This window comes from Ambystoma mexicanum, chromosome 3p (assembly GCF_040938575.1).
Source record: "Ambystoma mexicanum isolate Mex_15411 chromosome 3p, UKY_AmexF1_1, whole genome shotgun sequence".
Classification (NCBI taxonomy): domain Eukaryota; kingdom Metazoa; phylum Chordata; class Amphibia; order Caudata; family Ambystomatidae; genus Ambystoma; species Ambystoma mexicanum.
The window spans coordinates 847809369-847829964 of NC_090925.1; the positions used below are offsets into that span (position 1 = coordinate 847809369).

Consider the following 20596-nt stretch of genomic DNA (forward strand, 5'->3'; position numbering starts at 1 on the left):
CTAGTACATTGTGATATCATGGGCTTACTCACGATATATATATTTTGATATATTTGAAAATGTATTGTTCATTTTTCACGCCAAACTAATCCATCTTTTATTTTGCAAAACAACAATAACATTTCATTTACTTTCAAGCTTTAAAAAAACATCTACCTATGTTTTATTTTTTAAAAGGGCCCATACATTTCTATATTAACCTTACTTCAATAGTATTGGACTGTGACTACTCACAAAGTATGTTTTTTAATTAATGCCATTGCCTTGTATTTTAGAAGATAGGCCAAACGAGATAAATGCAATTATTGGCTTCATTCAACAAAACAATGCCTGTATCTTTTAGACAGATGGGACAGGCTTGTGGCCTAGAAAGCGTTTACATGGTGGATTCATGGAAGACCGGGATTCCGCGTTCCACAGTCATGCCTGCCTGTGTGGATCGAGCCATTCATGGACAATTCCCTAGTGCCTTTGGATAATACAAGGGATTTTTACAGAGAGTACTTGAACTTGATCATTATAATTTTTAGTTGGTATATGCCATGAACCTTTTCTTAAAAAATGTGCATTTCATTAAAATATGTCACTTTCAATAAAATATATATGTAGCAAGGGGCAAGGGCGCAGGTGTTTGCTGCCGCCCGTGACCTGTGGAAGCCTGCCTGGGAGTCTGTTCTCCCTGTCCTCAATGCCGGATCTAAACCCCGCCCTCCCATGAACAAAATGCTGCAGGCTTCACCCGCGAGGGTGTAAGCCCGCAGGGAGCAAGGGTGCGGGTGTTTGCTGCCGCCAGGGACCCGGGGAAGCCTGTCTGGGAGTCTGTTCTCCCTGTCCTCAATGCTGGATCTAAGCCCGCCCCCCACATACAAAATTCTGCAGGCTTCCCCCGCAAGGGTGTAAGCCCGCGGGGAGCAAGGGCGCAGGAAGCAAGGGCGCGGGGAGCAAGGGCGCGGAGAGCAAGGGCGCGGGGAGCAAGGGCACTGGGAGAAAGGGCACAGGGAGCAAGGGCGCGGGGAGCAAGGGCGTGGGGAGCAAGGGCGCGGGTTTTTGGTGCTGCCAGGGACCCAGGGAAGCCTGTCTGGGAGTCTGTTCTCCCTGTCCTCAATGCCATATCTACGTGTCCCTCCCCCACGAACAAAATGCTGCGTGCTCCATCCGCGAGGGTGTAAGCCTGCGGGGAGCAAGAGCGTGGGTGTTTGCTTCTGCCATGGTGTTTGCACACCGCTAAGTGGAGCACCAAGGGAGTACGCTGCAGCCAATAGAATATCCACACAGCACCACCGGACCCGGATTATGCCAAAGGTGAGAAAATTAATCGGCCTCCCACATACTAGAGACTTGAATAGGCTGGGCAGTGTTGTAGGAATGGCTGGATATGAAAATGTGGAGGAACTCTCCCCCTCAAGCCCCCTTTTTTTCTCAGAGTCGGCCCTTATGTCCATCCTGCAAGCCCCCTCTGTACCTAAAGCGGACCGAAAGTTTAAAGCAGGTCGAAGAAAAGGGAGGGGGCAAACCAGAAAAGCAACAGGAGAGGGCAAGGGAAGCAGAGCCCATCCTGTGGACGACTGGCCCCATCGTTGGTACTGGTGGCGCTTCTACCATCTCCTGAGCTGTCCCCAAGGTTTGTCCCTGGCATTACTTGCTTGGCCCCGGATCCACGGTTGGCCCTGGCCACAGAGGCTGTTCTTCCCCTGCATTTCTCTACTCACCCGCCAGTGGACCCAATGGACCTGGGCTATGAAAGATCCTGTGAGGGAAAGCATTCCCTGAGCCCCCCTTGCAGCATGTGGAGTGAGCTCACGTCAGCCGCACCTTCTGGGGCTAGCTCCTTCTTTCGCCTAACTCCAATCAGGGCCCCTACGTTACCCATCCAAGGGAATCGGTCCCCGGCAGCCTCCTCACCTCCTCACCTAAGGATCGAACTGTTACTACGGGGCTGTTACCGTGTTCTCTCCGAATTGGCCAACATCAAATCATTACTAGCGGCTGTGCTTAAGAGCGTGACAGAAGCCGGGGGGAAGGAGGGGTTTGCAGGGCTGGAGACAGCCTACTTCGGGTTGGGCATGGAGGCTTGGTCCCAACTGTTTTCATTGGACCACAACCCCGGTTCCCATGACCCCCCTTTTCTGTGGGTGTCCTGAACACTTGTAGCTCAAAGAGACAACCAGTGGCTGCTCAACCCCCAGCCCCAAACGCATTGAGAGAGTCCCCAAAGGCTCATATCCCGGGGCTTGTGCCCTTATCCAAGGAGTCCCATGCCCCAAAGACCCATGCTCCAATGATCCTGGACACTAAGCATCCTGCGGGGAGGGCAATCAACGCACACAACCCCGGCTCTGGGGGGCCTTTACCCAAGCGCAATGCACACAAAGGATCTAGAAGAACTACTGTGTTTCTCCACGGGCTACCAAAACTGCCTCCTGATAGAAGAGAACCAAGGGATGCCTTGCGGAATAAATGCCTCCATTGGTCCCATCATGTAGGGGATTGTGTTTTTGTGCCCAAGGACGTCATGGTGGAATGTGCTAGATTGCCCAATGAAATGTCTCCAGACTGTCAAATTGGTATTTGGGGATGATTGCATGGCAAAGGATGTTCTGAGAATATGTAATGGGTATAGGCGGAACCGAAGAAGCGGTATTTCAGCGAGCACATCCAATATTCCTGGTTCTGCCACCTTTTACAACGACTCTAGAAGCAAGGGTCCTATTTCTGGGGCAAATCATACTGTTTTGGGGACCCAACATTCTGGGAGCTAAATGGACCATGGGTTGGGAGCACAGAAACCCGGTCTGAGATTTGCACTATGACACCTAAGGAGGGTGTTGCTTCTTCTTTTGTTGTTTTTCTTCCTTTCTTTAATAGCTGTTGAATATCTTTTTTCTAGAACTGTATTCACAGGTTGTACTTTGATGGCTGTTGGCTGAATAAAGTTATTGATGATGATGGTATCTAATAATTTTGCAATGTTTTTTCTTATTATTTCAATTCAGTGTGTTTCATTTCAAGTTTTTAGTTTTCCCTGCAAATTTAAAGTTTTCTCATATGTTCAACAATAACATACAATGATGCACAAACCCTAAATTCAAAATACTCAGTACTTACATTATAAGGGTGGCTGCATTTCGTATTCTTATTATTGCTTCAAATGTTACTTTTTGGTTTCAGGTACATCAATCAGGCATCAAGCAGGTACATCGATTCACCAAAATTCAAAGGGTAGCGGAGGTGACATCACACACCTGATGACATCACACAAAGTGATGTCATATGACCTTTGACCTAGATGGCTTCAGTTCCTCTTTGACCCTGGTCACATCATGGGAAGTGGCTTGTGGTTGTAAGAGAAAGCACATAAATATACAATTCTCAAAATACCAAAGAGATGCTAAAGCAGAGACAAATATTTTAGATACCGAGCATATTTTAACAAGGGTGCTGCCATCATATGCCATGGATGGGGTCAGGATATGACAGGGTTGTACCCAATAGAATCAACAAAGGCTGAGGCATTGCAATAGATATGCCACGTCAGCATTGTATGGCCAGTTACTTCCATATTATGCCAGTTATAGCTGCATGTCAGATATTGTAAATATATGATAAGTAGAGCTCCTACATTTCCTGTTGCTGCGATATTACTGCATCCAAAATTCCAATAGATGCAAGTCACCAACAATGCACAGGAGCATTAATGCTTTGATTCATGACAATGATTTGTTATTTATATAGCTCTTTCAACTAAAGCACTATACATAGCACATATTTAAATACAGTTATCATTCTAACCGAAGTTGGTACACATTTATCATCCTCAGAAGAATGGAAGGCTGAGTTGGCCTAGTCGTGATTGGAGCCTGCAACCTGCCGATCACACATAGATCACAGCAGCAAGCCCTCAACTGACTGAGCTATCTAACCGATTTTCTATTAAAAATGCAATGCCACAAAAAGAAACCATGTCAAAACTGGCTGCACGATGTAGGCTAGACATGTAATAACACATATCATGCTTACTTTATCATAGATGCCCAGAAGAATATACCATTCCACAGCAAGGAAAGGGTAGACTGGCTGCACCCAAATGCCAGTCTAGCCAGGTAATTATGCTGTTCATGGTTGCTTTATCAGCAATGCCCAGTGCAAAATGTCATGCCACAGTAAGAAATTGCTAGACTAGCTGCACCAAAATGCTAGTCTGGCCACATATTAACACTTATGATGCTTACTTCATTATATATGCCCTGCAAATATGAAATGACACAGTATGAAAAGGCTGGCGGCACCCAAATGCCAGGCTAGACTGGTTATAACACCTTTCATGCTCACTTTATTATAGATGGGAAGTACAAATGTCATGCCACAATAAGAAATGACTCGACTGGCTTTACCAACATGTCAGTCTAGCCACCAATACATATCATGCCTGCTTTATCGTTGATTACCTTTATGCATTCGAGCACCCCTCTCCTGCCCCACCCTTCCCACATGTCCCCTCTCCCTCCCACTCCTCTCCTCCAACCCAAAAATCAACTCTTTGGCACAGTATTGCCTCAACATCCCTCTTCTTCATCTCAATATTTATGTATGTGGCAAGGTGCTTCATAGTCAAGTACTGGGATGAGGAAGAGTGGGACTATGACAATAAAGATTAGTGTAAGAAATCCTGGTATTTAACACAAGCACACACATTCACACAGCACTTGCTCATTTACACATGCACTCATTCACCATTCAGTCACCCAAGCACACACAGCCACCCAAAAACATGCCCTCATTCACACATATTACATGATATATACATACACGTACATTACATAAGATACACACACACATACACCTGTCATGCATAGCAGAGTAAAGGAGCCGGAGTCATCCATAACCTGGGGGCTTGGGAAGCACAGATTTCCAAATGAAGTAATTTATTTTTGAAGTCACTCTGACTGACTTCAAAAATAAATCTATTTCCGTTAGGCAAAACCAAAAAGGAAATAATTTCTTTTAAAATCAAAGTGACTTCAAAAAGAAATTATTCCTTTTTGAGATCCGAGCTCTCCCAGAGGGGTCACACAGGCAGTTCCATGAGTCGCATTTGGGGGTTGCCAGGGGTTGCAATTACAACCCCTAGTCACCCCCAAATGACATCCCTGCCATCAAGATCATTAAAGATTGTTGTTACTGCCATCAATACTTTTTCAATATCATTCTCACTCTATCATAAGCTATCCAAACACGTATACCTTATCAATGCACTGTTATTATTTTTTTAATTCCTTTTTGTTTGGTTTTGGACTAACAGGTTCAACAGAGTGTAATTGAATGTACAACTCAACATATTCTTGCATCTATCGACAATTGTCCACCTTCGACCTGGTGTCTCCATACTCCCCTTTGAAGACCCTGGGCCTTATTACAACTCACCGGTATGGAAACAACGGTGGCGGTAAACCCGCTGCCACCGTTGTTTCCATACCGGGTGATCACGACTCCTGCAGGCAGAACACCACCCGGCTGCAGGCGGAAGTGGAAACACCAGCACCATCACGAGATGGTGCCAGTGTTTCCATGGTCCCCATTCCCATTGAGTCCTATAGGACTCAATGGGAATGGGGATTTACACCATTCGGCCTCACCGCGGTTGGCACCCACTGCCACACTGCTGTTGTACCTATTATAAATGCCAATAAAGAAATTTAAAAATAAAATACACCATTCCGCCTCCGGAATTCCCGGGTCACCGGGGTTGTAATGCCCCGGTAATTCCGGGAATCACAGAGGCAGAATGGTAAGACGAGTCTGGCGGTAACCGAGCCGGAAAAACCGGCAGGTTACCACCGTACTCGTAATGGGGCCCCCTATCTCTGCAATCAACATATCTCTGTGTCCTTTGACAAGGTAACAGGCCTATAATGCTAGCTTCCTCCACATCCATCCCCATCCTGTATCAATGGCATTTTTCACTTGGGGCTATGCACTCGCAATGGGGGTGGGTGGATGTGAACGCACAAGGTGCCAAATACCATGTACAATTCAAAGGGGTTAAAGGGGACTTTCACATGAAGACCATGGGCCACATGTCCACCCAAGACCCGGTGTCTCCATACTCCCGTTTGAAGACCCTGTCTCTGCAATCAACATTTCTCGGTGCCCTTTGACAACGTAACAGGCCTATTGCGCTAGCTTCCTCCACATCCATCCCCCTCCTGTATCAATGGCAGTTCTCACTTGGGGCCATGCACTCGCAAAGGGGGTGGGTGGATGCGAACGCATAAGGTGCCAAATACCATGTACAACTCAAAGGGGTTTTTCGCATGAAGAACATGGGCCACATGTCCACCCCAGACCCGGTGTCTCCATACTCCTATTTGAAGACCCCATCTCTACAATCAACACATCTCTGTGTCCTTCGACAAGGTGCCGTGCCTATTGTGCTAGCTTCCTCCACATCCATCCCCCTCCTGTATCAATGGCAGTTCTCACCTGGGGCCATGCTCTCACAATGGGGGAGGGTGGATGGGAATGCACAAGAAGCCGAATACCAGGTACAACTCAAAGGGGCCTTTCGCATGGGGACCATTGGGCGCATGGCCAGCCCAGACATGGTGTCACCATATTCCCCTTTGAAGACTCCATCTCTGCAATCAGCATATCTCTGTGTCCTTTGACAAGGTGCCGGGCCTGTTGCTCTACCTTCATCCGCAGCCATCCCCCTCCAGTATAAATGGCAGTTCTCACTAGGAGCCGCGCGCTTGCAATGGAGATGGGTAGATGTAAACGCACGAAGTTCTGAATAACATGTACAACTCAAAGGGTCCTTTTGCATGGGAAGAAATGACCACATGCCCACCTTAGACTTGTTTTTAAATTGTTATTCTTTATTTTCCAAAATGGACAATGATGCAGGGCACATACATGACAAGGTCATCACTGCCACAATAGAATCATAAGACTCACAAAGGTGAAAGATGTAACTTTCGTTGTCATAATGCATGTCTAAATAAATGGAGAAGATGCATTTGCCACATTGAAATATATAGACATAAATATGTTAATCTTATAGACATAAAAATGTTAATCTTAGACCACAGACACAATGGACAACTTTAAACGTTTGGCCTGGCAGGCTAGTACAATCCTCAGGAATATGGTGCTGTGACATAGGACGTAAAATCCAGCATCTCTAACCTCGATAACTATTACATTGAATATGAAACTCTATAACAAGCTCATATTACAAAGTATATTGAAGACAGGACAAGGGCTGACAGGACAAGAATGATTACTTGAGTGGTTGGTATTAGTTGTGTGTCTGGGCCTGTCCTTAGACGATGCAGAGGAAAAAAGGCTGAGGTTACTTGGCTTTTATCATGAAACAAACATGCACTTCACTGTAAAGTATGCTGCCAATGGCACTTTGTGCAAACCAAGGTAACTGTGAGTAGTGTAGACAAAGCACATGTTTAATTAAGACAAATGAAGATCGACATATGATATTTATTGGTATTTTAAATGTATGTAGGGGTGTGTGTTTGTGTGTGTGTGTGTGCGCGCGCAACATTATTGTATTTAAAAAGTTTCCTATAATAATCATAAAGTAGCAAGTATTGGGGTCATATTGAACATTATGTAAATGTTTTGTGGCATGAAGTCACCATTGAGCAAGTACTTACAAAAGAAGCCTTGACAAATCTATCATAAATAATAAAAAAAGTACCAACCAAAAGATGTATGGACTGTGACGTCAAGGATACATTGGTGAAGTTAGAATCTAATGACCCATCTATGCATCCTATATCTCATTGTATGCATCCCTCATTGTCTGTCCTTGACGACCTTTGTTTTCATGTCTCAATATGAAAAGTTCCATCGAGCTCCATCATTGGCACTGTACATCTCTAGTAATCTTTACATGTACATATTAATCTCTCCATCTACCCATAGACATCTGTGGCCCTGCATCTCCATGTATCCATACTTTGGCCTCTATCAATCTCTCCTACATTCATCTCTATGTCGGGATGCATATTTTGTTCAACTATTTGTTTGCTTCTCAGTGTATTTATGTAGCTCATTATTTTGTTTTGTCTATGTGTCTAAATGCAGCATGCTCAATGCAGGTCTCATTTCTGCCTAGTTGTCTATGTATACATCCATCTAAATACCTACCAATCTTTGTGTTTGTCTATGTCTATCCATATCTGTCTATACATGTTACTGTATGTATCTCTTTGTGTATATCAATCTTCATATCCATCTCTATCGATATACCTTTTCTCTATCTGTATACCTTTACACATATACATGTCTCTATGGCTCTCTATCCATTTCTCCCTGCAAATTTAACTGGATGTATCACATTTCATATATCAATCTGTTCATTGATAGCTATCTATCCATCTTCATGTATTCATCTCCCTGTATGCATCACTCTATATCCCTTTATCAATTTGTCTGTATACATCTATCTTAATGCATATCTCTATGTCTACATCTGTATCTAAGCATCACTCTCTATGCAACTGTCTATATCTCTATCTACATGTCTGGTGATCTATCCACATTTTTTTTTACAAACTCTTTACTCGATAGACCAGCCTCCCCCTAAATCTGGAACACACAGCCTATGTCTGTCTGTCTTTCTGAAGTATTTGTCTTTCACTGTATGGAATGTATCGCATGTTATAATATGCCAAATCTGGCCTCAATTACTAGAATAATGCCCTTTTACAGTTGGTAGAGTCACAATATGTAGGGTAAGGCCCCAAAGGTATGAACTTAAATGACCCAACACTGCCACACAGAGCACAGAGGACTTACCTCACATTCTGCCTCCCCACCACCAAGAGCACAGGCCCTATACCTGGCATCCTTCAAAACTATCACCAAGACTTCCAACCCCAAAAGCCAATGTTTGTGTTTGATGCACTTGCATTGCTGGGCAGGCCTCAACAGCTAGATTACTCCTCTGAATCTCCCCACTGGGTGTGTGTCTCACATTTGAATTTGTATTGTTTGGCACATCATTAATTGCAATTACCTCACCTGTGGTCTATTTGTGGGTCTCACAAATGAATGTTGTTGTTGTTTACACTGCCATACTTGTATCTTCTTCCCTTATGTTTCATGGCATGGATATCACAATTGAATTAGCTGCTGTATGGCTTTTCCACGCTTTCAGTCACTCCGGAGTGACTCGCGCCTTGAGTATTATCTTGCCTTCAGGAATGCTCTCCAAACCAGGCTCTTCCATTTAGCATCCTCACAGACTTACATCATCTCATGGGCAAACTATTACCCTCCCTTGACAGGTATGCAGGAGAACCTGAGGAGTCGAAAACGGGGTGACATGGCACCCCAGTGAAGGCATCTCAGCCAGGCCTTATGATAACCTCTGCAAGCCCTTATCTAACTTGGTGTCAGTCTTGCTTTGCTGGAGCATCAAGCATTCCCTCACATTGGAACATAACTGTATCCCGCCCGGGGCACGGCCCACCAACCGACATACAAAAACTGCTCAACTTCACCCACACAAAACATACATCACCACCACCAATAGAATTGAGTTGAGTCCCACAAAATAATTCGGGCCAGCAGTTAAGATAATCAGTGTCCCGACTCTCCTAGTCCCGTGACAATCTGTCAAGGCAAACATTCTCACATGTGATATTGATGAGCTTCTATTAGGGACCAAGCCACTCCCTACATTCCTGCTGCCAGAAAATGCACACACTCATTTTATAAATCCTTCCTTCACATCTCAGACTACAGTCCGCCGAAGGGCGTTCACTGCATAACGCTTCGAGGCCATACAGCAGTTGGCGCTATACAAATGCAATATAAAATAACACAACATGGGACCCTGCGGAAAGGCAGTGCTGTTCACCTATTTGTAATGAGGTGTCAGCACGTAAGTACATTCCCCTCCAATTGGATGCTTTTTCCACAGAGATGATGCCAGCACTGCAAGCAGGGCCCAGACCTGACGTCTGGGTGGTGGTGGTGGTATATTGTGAACCGTTACTATTTTATTCAAAGCACAGTTAACATTTTATTTAATTCTAGTTGTTAGGATAGGAAACTGTTTCAATTGTGTTTTTTTGAAAAAAGGTTCGTTTTTATTCATTTTGCCCGAATTAAATTGGTAGTAAATACAAGTAATAATATATTTGGAATGCAAAAGTGGCTGACCTGATGTGATAACCAGAACGCTCGTGTGTGCGCCGGCAGTCTTGTTTGATAAATACCTAAACTTGGTTTGATTAAGAATGTGTATATTTATAGTAACATTGAAACAAAATATTATGTGATTTTGAAGTGTAATCATATGTTTCCTGTGGAGCTTACTATAGTAATAGGAACATAATATTGTTCAATTCTGCGGTAAAGTGGAAAACAAAACCTAGCTTGACCTTGGAAATTTGAGCGCACGATACAGAGTTGCTTTGTTATTTCTCCCTGAATCCCTTGTAGTAAAAATGACAATGATAAAATGTAGCAAGTAACATCAAAGTAAAGAAAAGATGCTATCGAAAGAACCTGAATGGACAAAAATTGAGTTTCTATTCGTAACAGCTTTTCAGTGAGGACAAGCATAATTTTACATTGCTAAAATGGAAAGTCTACAAATCATGTAAGCAAAACTAATCGTACTATAATAATATTTATGCGAATGGGAGTATGAAGAGAAAAGATGTTCTACATTGATATTCAAGTTGATGCAAAGACAGCTCATTGTTTTAATTGAAGTTTTACGCATACAGAAAAAGTAATTTTTTATTGAAATGTGTTACTTATTGTGCAAATGTGTACTAAAATATATTTTCAATGTTTCTAATTAACATAGATACGTCATCAAGATGTGCGTTTGTCATGGCAATCATCTACCCATCGATGGGTTCTTCAACCAGAATTGGATTTTCGCAACGGATCATTCATATCCATATTCTGGAACGATCGTGCAGCCCCACTTTGCCCATTTACGGTGCCCATCGTCCCCACCAACATGCCATCCTTTATGCAATGAAGACATGCGGCTTGCAACATGTTGGTTGTCAATGTGTAAGGAAAGTTTTTTCTCACAAATGGAATGTCATGTGCGGCGAAAGAAATGAGATGAGATGATGGAACACAATTGAATAATATTTTATTAGACAGAACTTTGACTGTCACAATTAAAGTACTGGCAATCGATGAACAGAATCAGAAAGATTGCATGGAATGTGACAGTCGACCTAAAAATTAAAACTATGGATTCTAGTAAACATTGTGTTTCACTGATTGTGTGTGCAAAACCTTTTTTAATGTGTCTTTGGAAGTTTATTTACATTGAATTAAGAAATATAATGACTTGGTGAATACCCGATTATGAGTATTTATCGTAAAGTGTACGTTGCAAAAAGAGAGTAACTTTTACTGTATGTGTGTTTGTGTGCATGTGTGTGTTGATCTTGCAGGTTTTGTGTTAGGTAATGTTATGATGTTGTTGAGGACAGGGTATGTTTGGCTATGCTGTGCACCAACGTCATTAGAAAAGGTGGAGAATATCGGTTTGACATGTCGATGTCAGCATGATGGCCAGGTGATCTGATTTACTGTCATGAGGGCACTTGAATTTAGGGGAATGGATCAACGGATAAGATTATCACAAGATGGCAGTTTCGGACCGGTGAGGTTTGCATGTGAAAATGTCAGAAAATCGAAGGTAAGATGCATTGGAAAAATATTTATGATTGATTGAAATATGTTCAAAAATACATGCACTATCCATTGGCCAATACCATTCCAGAGAGAACTTCCCCTTTAAGTGCACAGAGAAATTAAAGGATGTTTACCACTTTACATCATGCTTCTTTTGTGATGGAGGTTTTCTGACCAGTGCTTGCAAGTCTCCTTTGATGTTGCTGATAATCCAACAACTTAGGAAGGCAATAGGCCCTGTTCAATTTTTACCACAGGTAACACATCATTTTAAGATGAGAAGATGAGAAGGCACAAGGAATGAGAGAGAATTTGTCTTCCTTCTGGGAACTCTGGGCAAGGTGTTGTTTTTCTCAGGCACATGAGTGTTTTCCACTGTTGGATAAAGTAAGGGTTATCCTAGTCAAAGCCTCCAGAAATGGAGACCTCAAACAGAAGTGATGAGTCCTGAAATATACCTGATGACCACAAGGACTGTGTCTGGGGCTGTTCCCTGGTCAGTAAGCCCATTGGGTAGTATTGTTAGAGTGGGAATGGTATGGTACTACTAAAAAGGGGGAACATAATTATCTCAAATCCCCCCAAGTTATTCACCAAATTGAGTTAAAAGCATAAACGAGTTGCACTCCTGCTTTTAAATGAATCAGTCAGATGTAGTTCCTATCTTGTTCCTGGTGAGGAGCAAAGTCTTGGAAGTCCACCTGGGAATTGCAGCTATAAGAATACAGTACATTCCTAGACATGGAATGACAGGCCCCCTAATTTTCCAGAAAGACTTCCAGAGTTAGTAAAAGCCTCATAAAATATGCATTAATTTCATATATGCCAGGGGTGCCAGCCACGTTTCCTTGCAGACTATTAGTAGCACTACCAAACACACAAGACTGCCAGTTAGACATCCATAGAATCTTTATTGTGATATGCATTAGATCACACAGAACATGTTCCCCAAGACACTGGCTGGGATTTAAAGCAAAACATTGCCTTGGGGTGAGCGCACCTTGATGAAAGAGCAAGGCCTGGGCCGCTATTTGTTGCAGTGGAACCAGTTGCTGCTGTACGTGTCCCAGTGGAAACTAATGGCGTTGATGAGAGAGCCGGAGCGGCCGCTCAGGAAGCGCAGCACAGTGTTCGGGTGCAGTTGGGCGGCATTGAAGCTATTGCGTAGTCCTTGCCGAAATGGAAGCTGCGTCCCAGGCTTGTGATGAAGACCAGTTTGCGGACATAGGTTAAGTACTTTCCTTGCACCTGTGTGATGGACTCACCAGGATGCAGGAAGACCTCCTCCAGGTCACCAAGCTTCCCTCCCACGTAGTTGGTCCATACCTTACCGTACCGAGCCTGGATCCTGCAGAGGGTCAAACAATACAGAGGCCATCTTAATATTTAGAGAACACTGTTTAATACCTCAACAACTGTGTATGTAACCTATAGTGTCATATTACAAATGTAAATGTACAGTTCTAACCACTGGAGCAGCACATACCATGTCCTTGGGGCAAACCATGGGTACGCAGATTGGCAAGCAGTGTTGTGCGTTACAAAATACCAATGCATTAACAAACAAACTGTGTAAAACTCCTTGCAGTGTCTGGGGATAGAAATAAATGATATGATATGTTTTATTTATATCGCACCCATACACAAGTGTTTCAGGGCATGACGAGGCAACGGAGGGGGACAGAGGAGGGGAAAAAAAACAATGATTTTACAAGGCCAAGTGACATTGAGAAAACGTAAGTGCAGGGAAGAGGGAGTGGGGGTAAGTGCAAGGGGAAGATTGGAAAGTGCTGAACATGTGATCAACAACAAGAGGTACTTTGGCCAGCAGGTGGCAAGTGCAAGAATAAGGCGCAGGCAACGGGTGTCTGATAAGTGCAGGAAAGGGATTGTAGGGTTGCAGATACAGAACCCAAGTACAAGGGTTGCAAGGAGGCAGTGCAGGTGTGTGGCTGGGTAGGCAGGGATCTGGGCCCAAAATCAGCAGATAGCCAGGTGCCTGGTGCCGAAACAGACAGAAACAGACAGAGATCAGCAGGGGAGAGGAAGAGAGAAAGCAGAAGCAAAGAGGAAGGTCTTGTGGTGCTTCCGGAACCGAAGCTGGTTCTCCTCAAGTTTCAGAGAGGCAGGGAGGCTGTTCCAGGTGGAGGCCCCAGCCAAAGAAAGAGATCTACCCCCCCACTCGTTGGTTGGAGAAGTGACTGACCCTGTGGGAGTTGGAGGTGGAGGAGCACAGAGCTCGAGTAGGAAGGTATTTCCGAAGGGAGAGTTGAAGGTATTGCGGACCCAGGCCCCAGAAGGCCTTGTGGACAATGCAAAGGGTCTTGAACATGATCCTTGCAGCCACTGGGAGCCAGTGAAGAGATTTCAGGGCTGGATAGATACGATCCTTGGGCTTGAGGTCAAGGGCAAGTCTCGCAGTCCGGTTCTGGATGAGTTGCAGAGGGCGGAGAGTAGAAGCAGGCAGATTTAGGAAGAGGCTGTTGCAGTAGTCCAACCTAGAGAAAAGCAGAGCTCTAGAGCTTCTGGGGGAAGGAGAGGAAAGGAAGAATACCTCTGAGGAGGTGCAGTTGGTAGTTTGACGTCTTAGAGACATCAGAGATGTGTGGAGAAAATGAAAGCATAGAGTCGAAGATGACCACGAGGTTCTTAGCCTCACAGGTGGGTGCAGGGAGAGGGCCAAGGGAGGCCGGCCAGAGAGTGACGGGAAAGGAAGGTGCAGGAGTGCTGATGAGGAGGATCTCTGTCTTACTGGCATTAAGGCAGAGGTCGTTGGCGGCACACCACTCCTGGATTGCAGAAAGACAGTCGGAGATGAGAGAGGGAGAAGAGGTGGCAGAGGGGAGCCTGCACACTAGCTGAGTGTCATCCACATAGCACTGAAAATTGGAGCAGCGAGCAGCAATGCGGTGGGCAATGCCAAATTCAAATGTATGAGGCCGAGCGTTGTAGGGAATGAGTGAGACTCCACTGAAGTATTCCAGGGCAGGGAAGTGAGGTACGAGCAAGACTTTTCTGAAGTATATCAGGGCAGGAATGTGAGGAATGAGTGAGACTCCACTGAAGTATACCAGGACAGGAATGTGAGGAATGAGTGGGACTCAAAGTGTATTGCCTATTTGTTAGGGATATGTAGACCTATATTACGGTAGCTCAGACTTTCAGCGGTTTTTAGTGAACAGAATGTCTGCTGACTCTTTTCTTTTAACTTTAACTGTGTAGTAGTAAATCATTTTATTCGGAAACAAAGTCCATTAAAACATACACAAACAATTACAACACAACAATATAAATTACCCTATAATACAGCGTTTCATCATACCAACATAATATTAAAAAACATCATTGTACAATTTCACATTGCCAGTGCCCTATTTCTATAAATGACTTCCAGGTCCACCTTAATATAATGGGCTAAATCGTATAAAAACCTTGCATTTTCACAATAAATGACAAAAGGCAAACTGTCCCTGTGTGACAGTAGGTGATTCATAATAAGGTGAGGCCTTAACCACTGCTTCCTCAAATTAATAAAAAATGTGCAATCCAGCAAAACATGTACGAGATGTTCGACACACCCCAGACCACATGGGCAAACCATATCCAACCCCAGTCATGGTGCCCTTGTTCTAAGTTGCAGCACATTTACCTTGGCCTGGAGGATGTTCCTTCGGCAATCAGCAACCTTTATTTTAGTTATTGCAGGGTCAGCGCCAGCTTGGGCGAGCCTACGGGTATACAATTTAAGGGAAGATAAATTCACGCATCTCACCCGGAGAGCCTCAAATTCCAGCTCTACAAATGTTGTTTGTTTGTTTATTTATTTGTCAAGCGCGCCGGACCCTTAGGTAACTGGGCGCCACAGCAGACAAGGTTACTTCAAGATTAGTTACAGAATGAGGACAAGTACAAATATAAAGGCAATACATAATCAACAGGTCTAACTAGTGAATATACAAAAAGAGTACATAAGTATGCATAGGAGTAGGTTCAAAGGGAGCAGGAGTCAAATGATCACAAGTACAATGTATGTTGTCAAGCAAGGTGGTCGTTAGAATGTAGCCATGTTAGGATGTTTCGTCTGAAGTTGTAGTAGGATTGGTCTATTCCGAGGTCAAGTGGGGGTGCGTTCCAGTACTGGGCTGCCTTAACCGAGAAGCTACTTCCACCTTATTTTTTTTGTCTAAATCTAGGTACTAAAAGGCAATAAGAGTTGGCAGTTCTAGTAGGACGAGTTGATGTTCTTTTGACTATTCTTTCCGTCAGGTACGGTGGGGCTGCATTATTAAGGTACTTGAAAGTAAGTGAGGCTGTTTTGAATGCAATTCTATCTCTGATTTTTAGCCAATGATATTCTTTCCTCAGGTTAGAAATATGTTCTCTAGTGGGAAGGTTCAAGGCTGTTCTCAAGATGTTATTCTGTAGTATCTGAATTTTATCCGTGATGTATTTATTGGCTCCTAAGTAAAGGGCATTGCAGTAATCTAATCTGGACAGTATACGAGTATTGGCGAGGATAATACAGCTAACTTGAGATAGGAAAGCTCTGCATGCTATAATAAGTTTGCATGTGTAAGCGGTTGAGGACGCTAGAGAGTTTACCTGTTTCTTCAGTGTTAAAGTGGAGTCGAGGTAAAAGCCTAGCGTCTTTACTTCTTTAGATACTGTAATTGTATTACCGTCAATGTTAAAAGCAGAATAGCCAGGGCTGAGTTTCCTTTAAGAGAGATCTGGGCTGCCTGCAAGTTAAATCGCCCAACACTGTTACTTCCCTCAGCCTCTGTCTTTTCAGAAGACCTTTTCTGCAATTATACCAGCACCTCAGGTCCTTAGTAATATTTTTCATGGGGGGGTCATCATAAGGTGGGCGGTAAGGGATACCAGGCACAGGTAAGGAGACGGCTGCTGGTAATCCCTTACTTCGCTACTACAAGGTCCCTTAGCGGGTCCTGCCAATAATGGCAGGTCTGACCAGCCGTTATGGACGGGACCCGCTAAGGGACCAGGGCGCAAATAACGGGCTTGACATGCGCGAGCACGTTATTTGCGCCCTTCGCATTGGAATGGGAATGGAATTTTCAATGGGGACTTACCGGTCCCGCAAAGGTCGGACTACACCGCTAAGTCCCCATTGAACTAGACCGGTGCCGGACCCATTACTGGTGGCAGTCATGGCGCAAACAGCGCCATGACTACCACCAATCTCAGAATGAGGCCCATGGTCTCTCCCAAAGCCATTCCGATATTTAGGTTGATGGGGTGCCCAATGGAATGTTCAAATAAAATTCTAAGAACCTCTGCTGAGCTTGCAGTGATATACTAACCATCACCGGCTCATGCTTAGTACATCCCACTGGGCTCTAAGGAATGGCGCTGCCCCCCAAATCACAGCACCATAGAGAATGGCTGTATTAATCTTTGACCCAATGATCTGAAGACACTTATCCAGGCGTTTTCCACCAGAATTATAGTAAAAACAGAGGAGATCTCTCAGACCCTGCATCGCTTGTGTAACTGCCACATTTACATGACTTCTCCAACCTCCCCTTCCTAAGAACACGAGGCCCAGGTATTTATATTCATCCACCACCTCGATCAGTTGGTTATTCAGAGCCCATTTAAATGGTGATTTACTTTTGCCAAAAACGAGTACCTTGCTTTTAAGAGTATTCAATTAAAGTATTTATTAGAGTACTCTAAGCTCCGCTGGAGCCCCCTTTGTGTTAGATCCAAAAGCACTGTATCATCAGCATATAATAAGGTGCTGAATTTTGCGCTATTTACAAGAGGGGGAAATCAGACCTTGAGATACATTGTGAGGGTTAAAATCACAAAGAAATTGTGAAAACAGTAGTGGGGCCAAAGGGTACTCCTGCTTTATCCCTACATTTTTCCATACAACAGCCTGAGTATTTATGATTTACTGCACACGTCACGCTAACTGAAGTGTTCTCATAAAGGGGGGTTATTAATTGGAGGAGACCTGATGGAACCCCTATGCTCCTAAGCTTTGCCCATAAAAGATTGCGATTTAAGGCATCAAAAGCCTTCGTAAGATCTAAGAAGGCCACATAAGGGTTATTCTTCCTCCTTCTGGTGTACTTCTCCACGATCGTATTCAGTATAAAACATTGATTGATCGTGGAGAAGCCTCTGCAGAAGCCTGCTTGTGTATCCGGGAGGATGGAGTTATCTAATAACCACTCCTCCAGATGCTCGGCTAGACAACCCGCAAAGATTTTATTAGTGGTGTCTAGGAGTGCAATGGGCCGATAACAATGTAGGTCCAGGGCATTACCCTTTTTTAAACAATGGGACAATTAAACTTTTGTTCCACGAGTCTGGCAGCACGAAAATATTAGCGATGGAATTAAAGACCTGGTACAGGACTGGCAACCACCAGTCCACAGATGCACTAAATACTTCAGGTCTCAATCCATCCGGGCCTGCTGCCTTGCCCATCTTCAGCTTTCTAACTTGTGCCACTATTTCTTTCCGACTGAAGGCTATCTCACAGTGAGATTCCCTTCCATTCTCAATATTAGCTTGCATGTGGGTCTCTGCGTCGCAAAGAAACTCACTAAAATGTGAGACCCAAAGATCACCAGGAATTTGTTCAGCTGAGCCCATATGTTCTCCCCCAAAGCCCCTTTTCACAATCTCCCAGAATTTTTGTTGGGTTATTTTCACAAACAGTCATATCCAAAAGATCCCACTGCTTTACCATGAATTGATTTTTCTTTTGTTTCAGTAACATTCTATAAGCTTTCTTAAGCTGATAGAGCGTGCCACTAGGGGAACTCATATTCAACGAGACCAGATGGAGATCCCTTTTTGCCTGCCTACATTCAGCATCAAACCATGGCAAAATTGTTCTACTATTGCCTGGGTTGATGGACCCACCGCCTGAAACACGTGGGGCGATGTTATGAATATGGGACTGTAGGAAAGAGGCCGGTGTAGGAGACATTACAGGGGCGCTGAAAACAGTGCAAGGGCAGTTTTGTTGGGACCGCATTAGGTTGCTTGAAAGCTGCCATTCCGTGAAAGTTTGCAGTGATTGCTTCCTTGCAAGTGGCTGGCGAATGAACGCAAAGAGGTCCGAGTTGAGGGGCAGGTACGAGTAGTTTGGTAAATGAGCCCACAAAGGTCTAGAAGGTGAAAGGGTTTGCTTTTTGATGGAGCAGGGCTCCTTTTAATCAGGCTGATCTCTCACCGGAAGAGAGATTTCCAGGAAGAGTCGGGCTCTAGGCCCTGAGTCCAGTATGATATATATACAAAACACATGCCTTATTTGGCTACTTCAATATCCTGCAAGTCCCCCCTCCTCAGACTCCCCCCACCCATTTTAGAGACCTCATTATTTCTGTCCTCCGCCCACCCTGTGAATCGTCTCGCTAATTCTCACTCCTTGCTCCCTACACTCTGTAATGTACTCTACTCAGACATCACCAGTGTCCCCGAATTCAAAAGGCCGCCCTCAAACTTACTCTCCGCTTCAGGGAAGAGGCTCATGCCCCAGCATATTACACCTCTTCCCCATCCCCAACTCTACCTTACACCACTTCTGCAGTGTATTTATTGACTATGCGTGTGCATGCATGTGTGTGTAACTTTCTCTTCTTAGATCAAAAGAGCTTTGTGGTTATAGTTTGCGGCAATGCAGAGCTTGATGCAGGGATGTGCTGGAATACTCAGAGAGAGCACAACAGGAAGCCAGGTATAAGCCCCATAGAGACTTTAGTTACTATAAATGAGAGTGATTGGTTTACTAGGCCTCACATTTTTTTTGATCCTTCCTAGGGGTACATCAAGGTCCTCAGAGAAAAACAGGAGTTGTCCGAGCTCACCCGAGAGTGAGATTCACTGCCTTTACCTGGACAGGTATCCCACTCATTGAGTTGTGGTTCTACGTGTACTGTGTGCCATTCCCGAGTCTGGGTTGCCTGCCTGCCCCGCCGCCAATGTTAAGGATGCAGGGGACACCCCTGCAATCCCTGAGGCCGAAGATACCGAACATGGGGAGCAGAGGACACCCCCGCAACCCACGCTCTTCATGGTCGGTATTTTCATACCCAAATTGATCGGGAAAGAAAAGATCCAAAAAAATAAAATAAATAATCGAACTAATGGTAGTGACCGAATTCGGTCAAATCTACCATTCATTCAAATTTTTCAGATCAATTTGGGTAATACCACATTACTCTGTGGCATCAGTGGAGGAATTGGGCAATAGCACAGGGGGTCCACCTGGGATTGATATGTAACTTATGTAAACAATAGGTCCTCAGTGGCTACTGTAATCCAGTGTGCAGGTGGCCTGCTCAGTGTGTGCTCGTCTTGTGGGCATGAAGCCTGCATTGCTGCTGCCTGTACTGTGTCTGTTGAGTGAGGGAAGTTGCCCTGGTGAGTGCTGGGCTGGTTGTGTGGTGAATGCACACAGCTGCTTTCTGTGATGTCCCTGCTTTTTTTTCTGTGATGTTCCTGTTTTTTTTTTTTTATTTTTTTTTTTTAGGAGGAAGGATGGACCACAGTTGCTATGGTGGTTTGTGTGAGGGGAGTTTGCACTGCTTGTGCCTGAGCTGTCCATAGAGCCTGTTCTGCTGGAGGGAAGTTGTATTGCAGATCTGTGTGTTGGACAAGTTGTGCAAAGGAAGCTTCAACTGTTCTGTCGGTGGGATCCTTGTGCTCCTTGCACTGCTTCTTCCTGCACTGGACGTGTTGTGTGCGACACACTTGTCCTGCCGCTACTGTTTTCCCGAAGTATGGTTTAGAGAAAGTGTGTAAGGAAAGCTTGCGCTGCTCCGATGAATGTAACCGCCTCACCGGAAATGATCCTTACACTGCTGCTGCTTGTGAGGTAGCCACAGTCTGGGGGTTTATAAACAGTGTGCGCTGC

General features: G+C 44.5%; 1 pseudogene; it reads right to left on the reverse strand.

Annotated features, from left to right (window-relative positions):
• Positions 1-12625: 12625 nt before the first annotated feature.
• The window catches only part of LOC138579625 (zymogen granule membrane protein 16-like), a 94850-nt pseudogene continuing 86879 nt past the window's right edge, over positions 12626-20596 (reverse strand).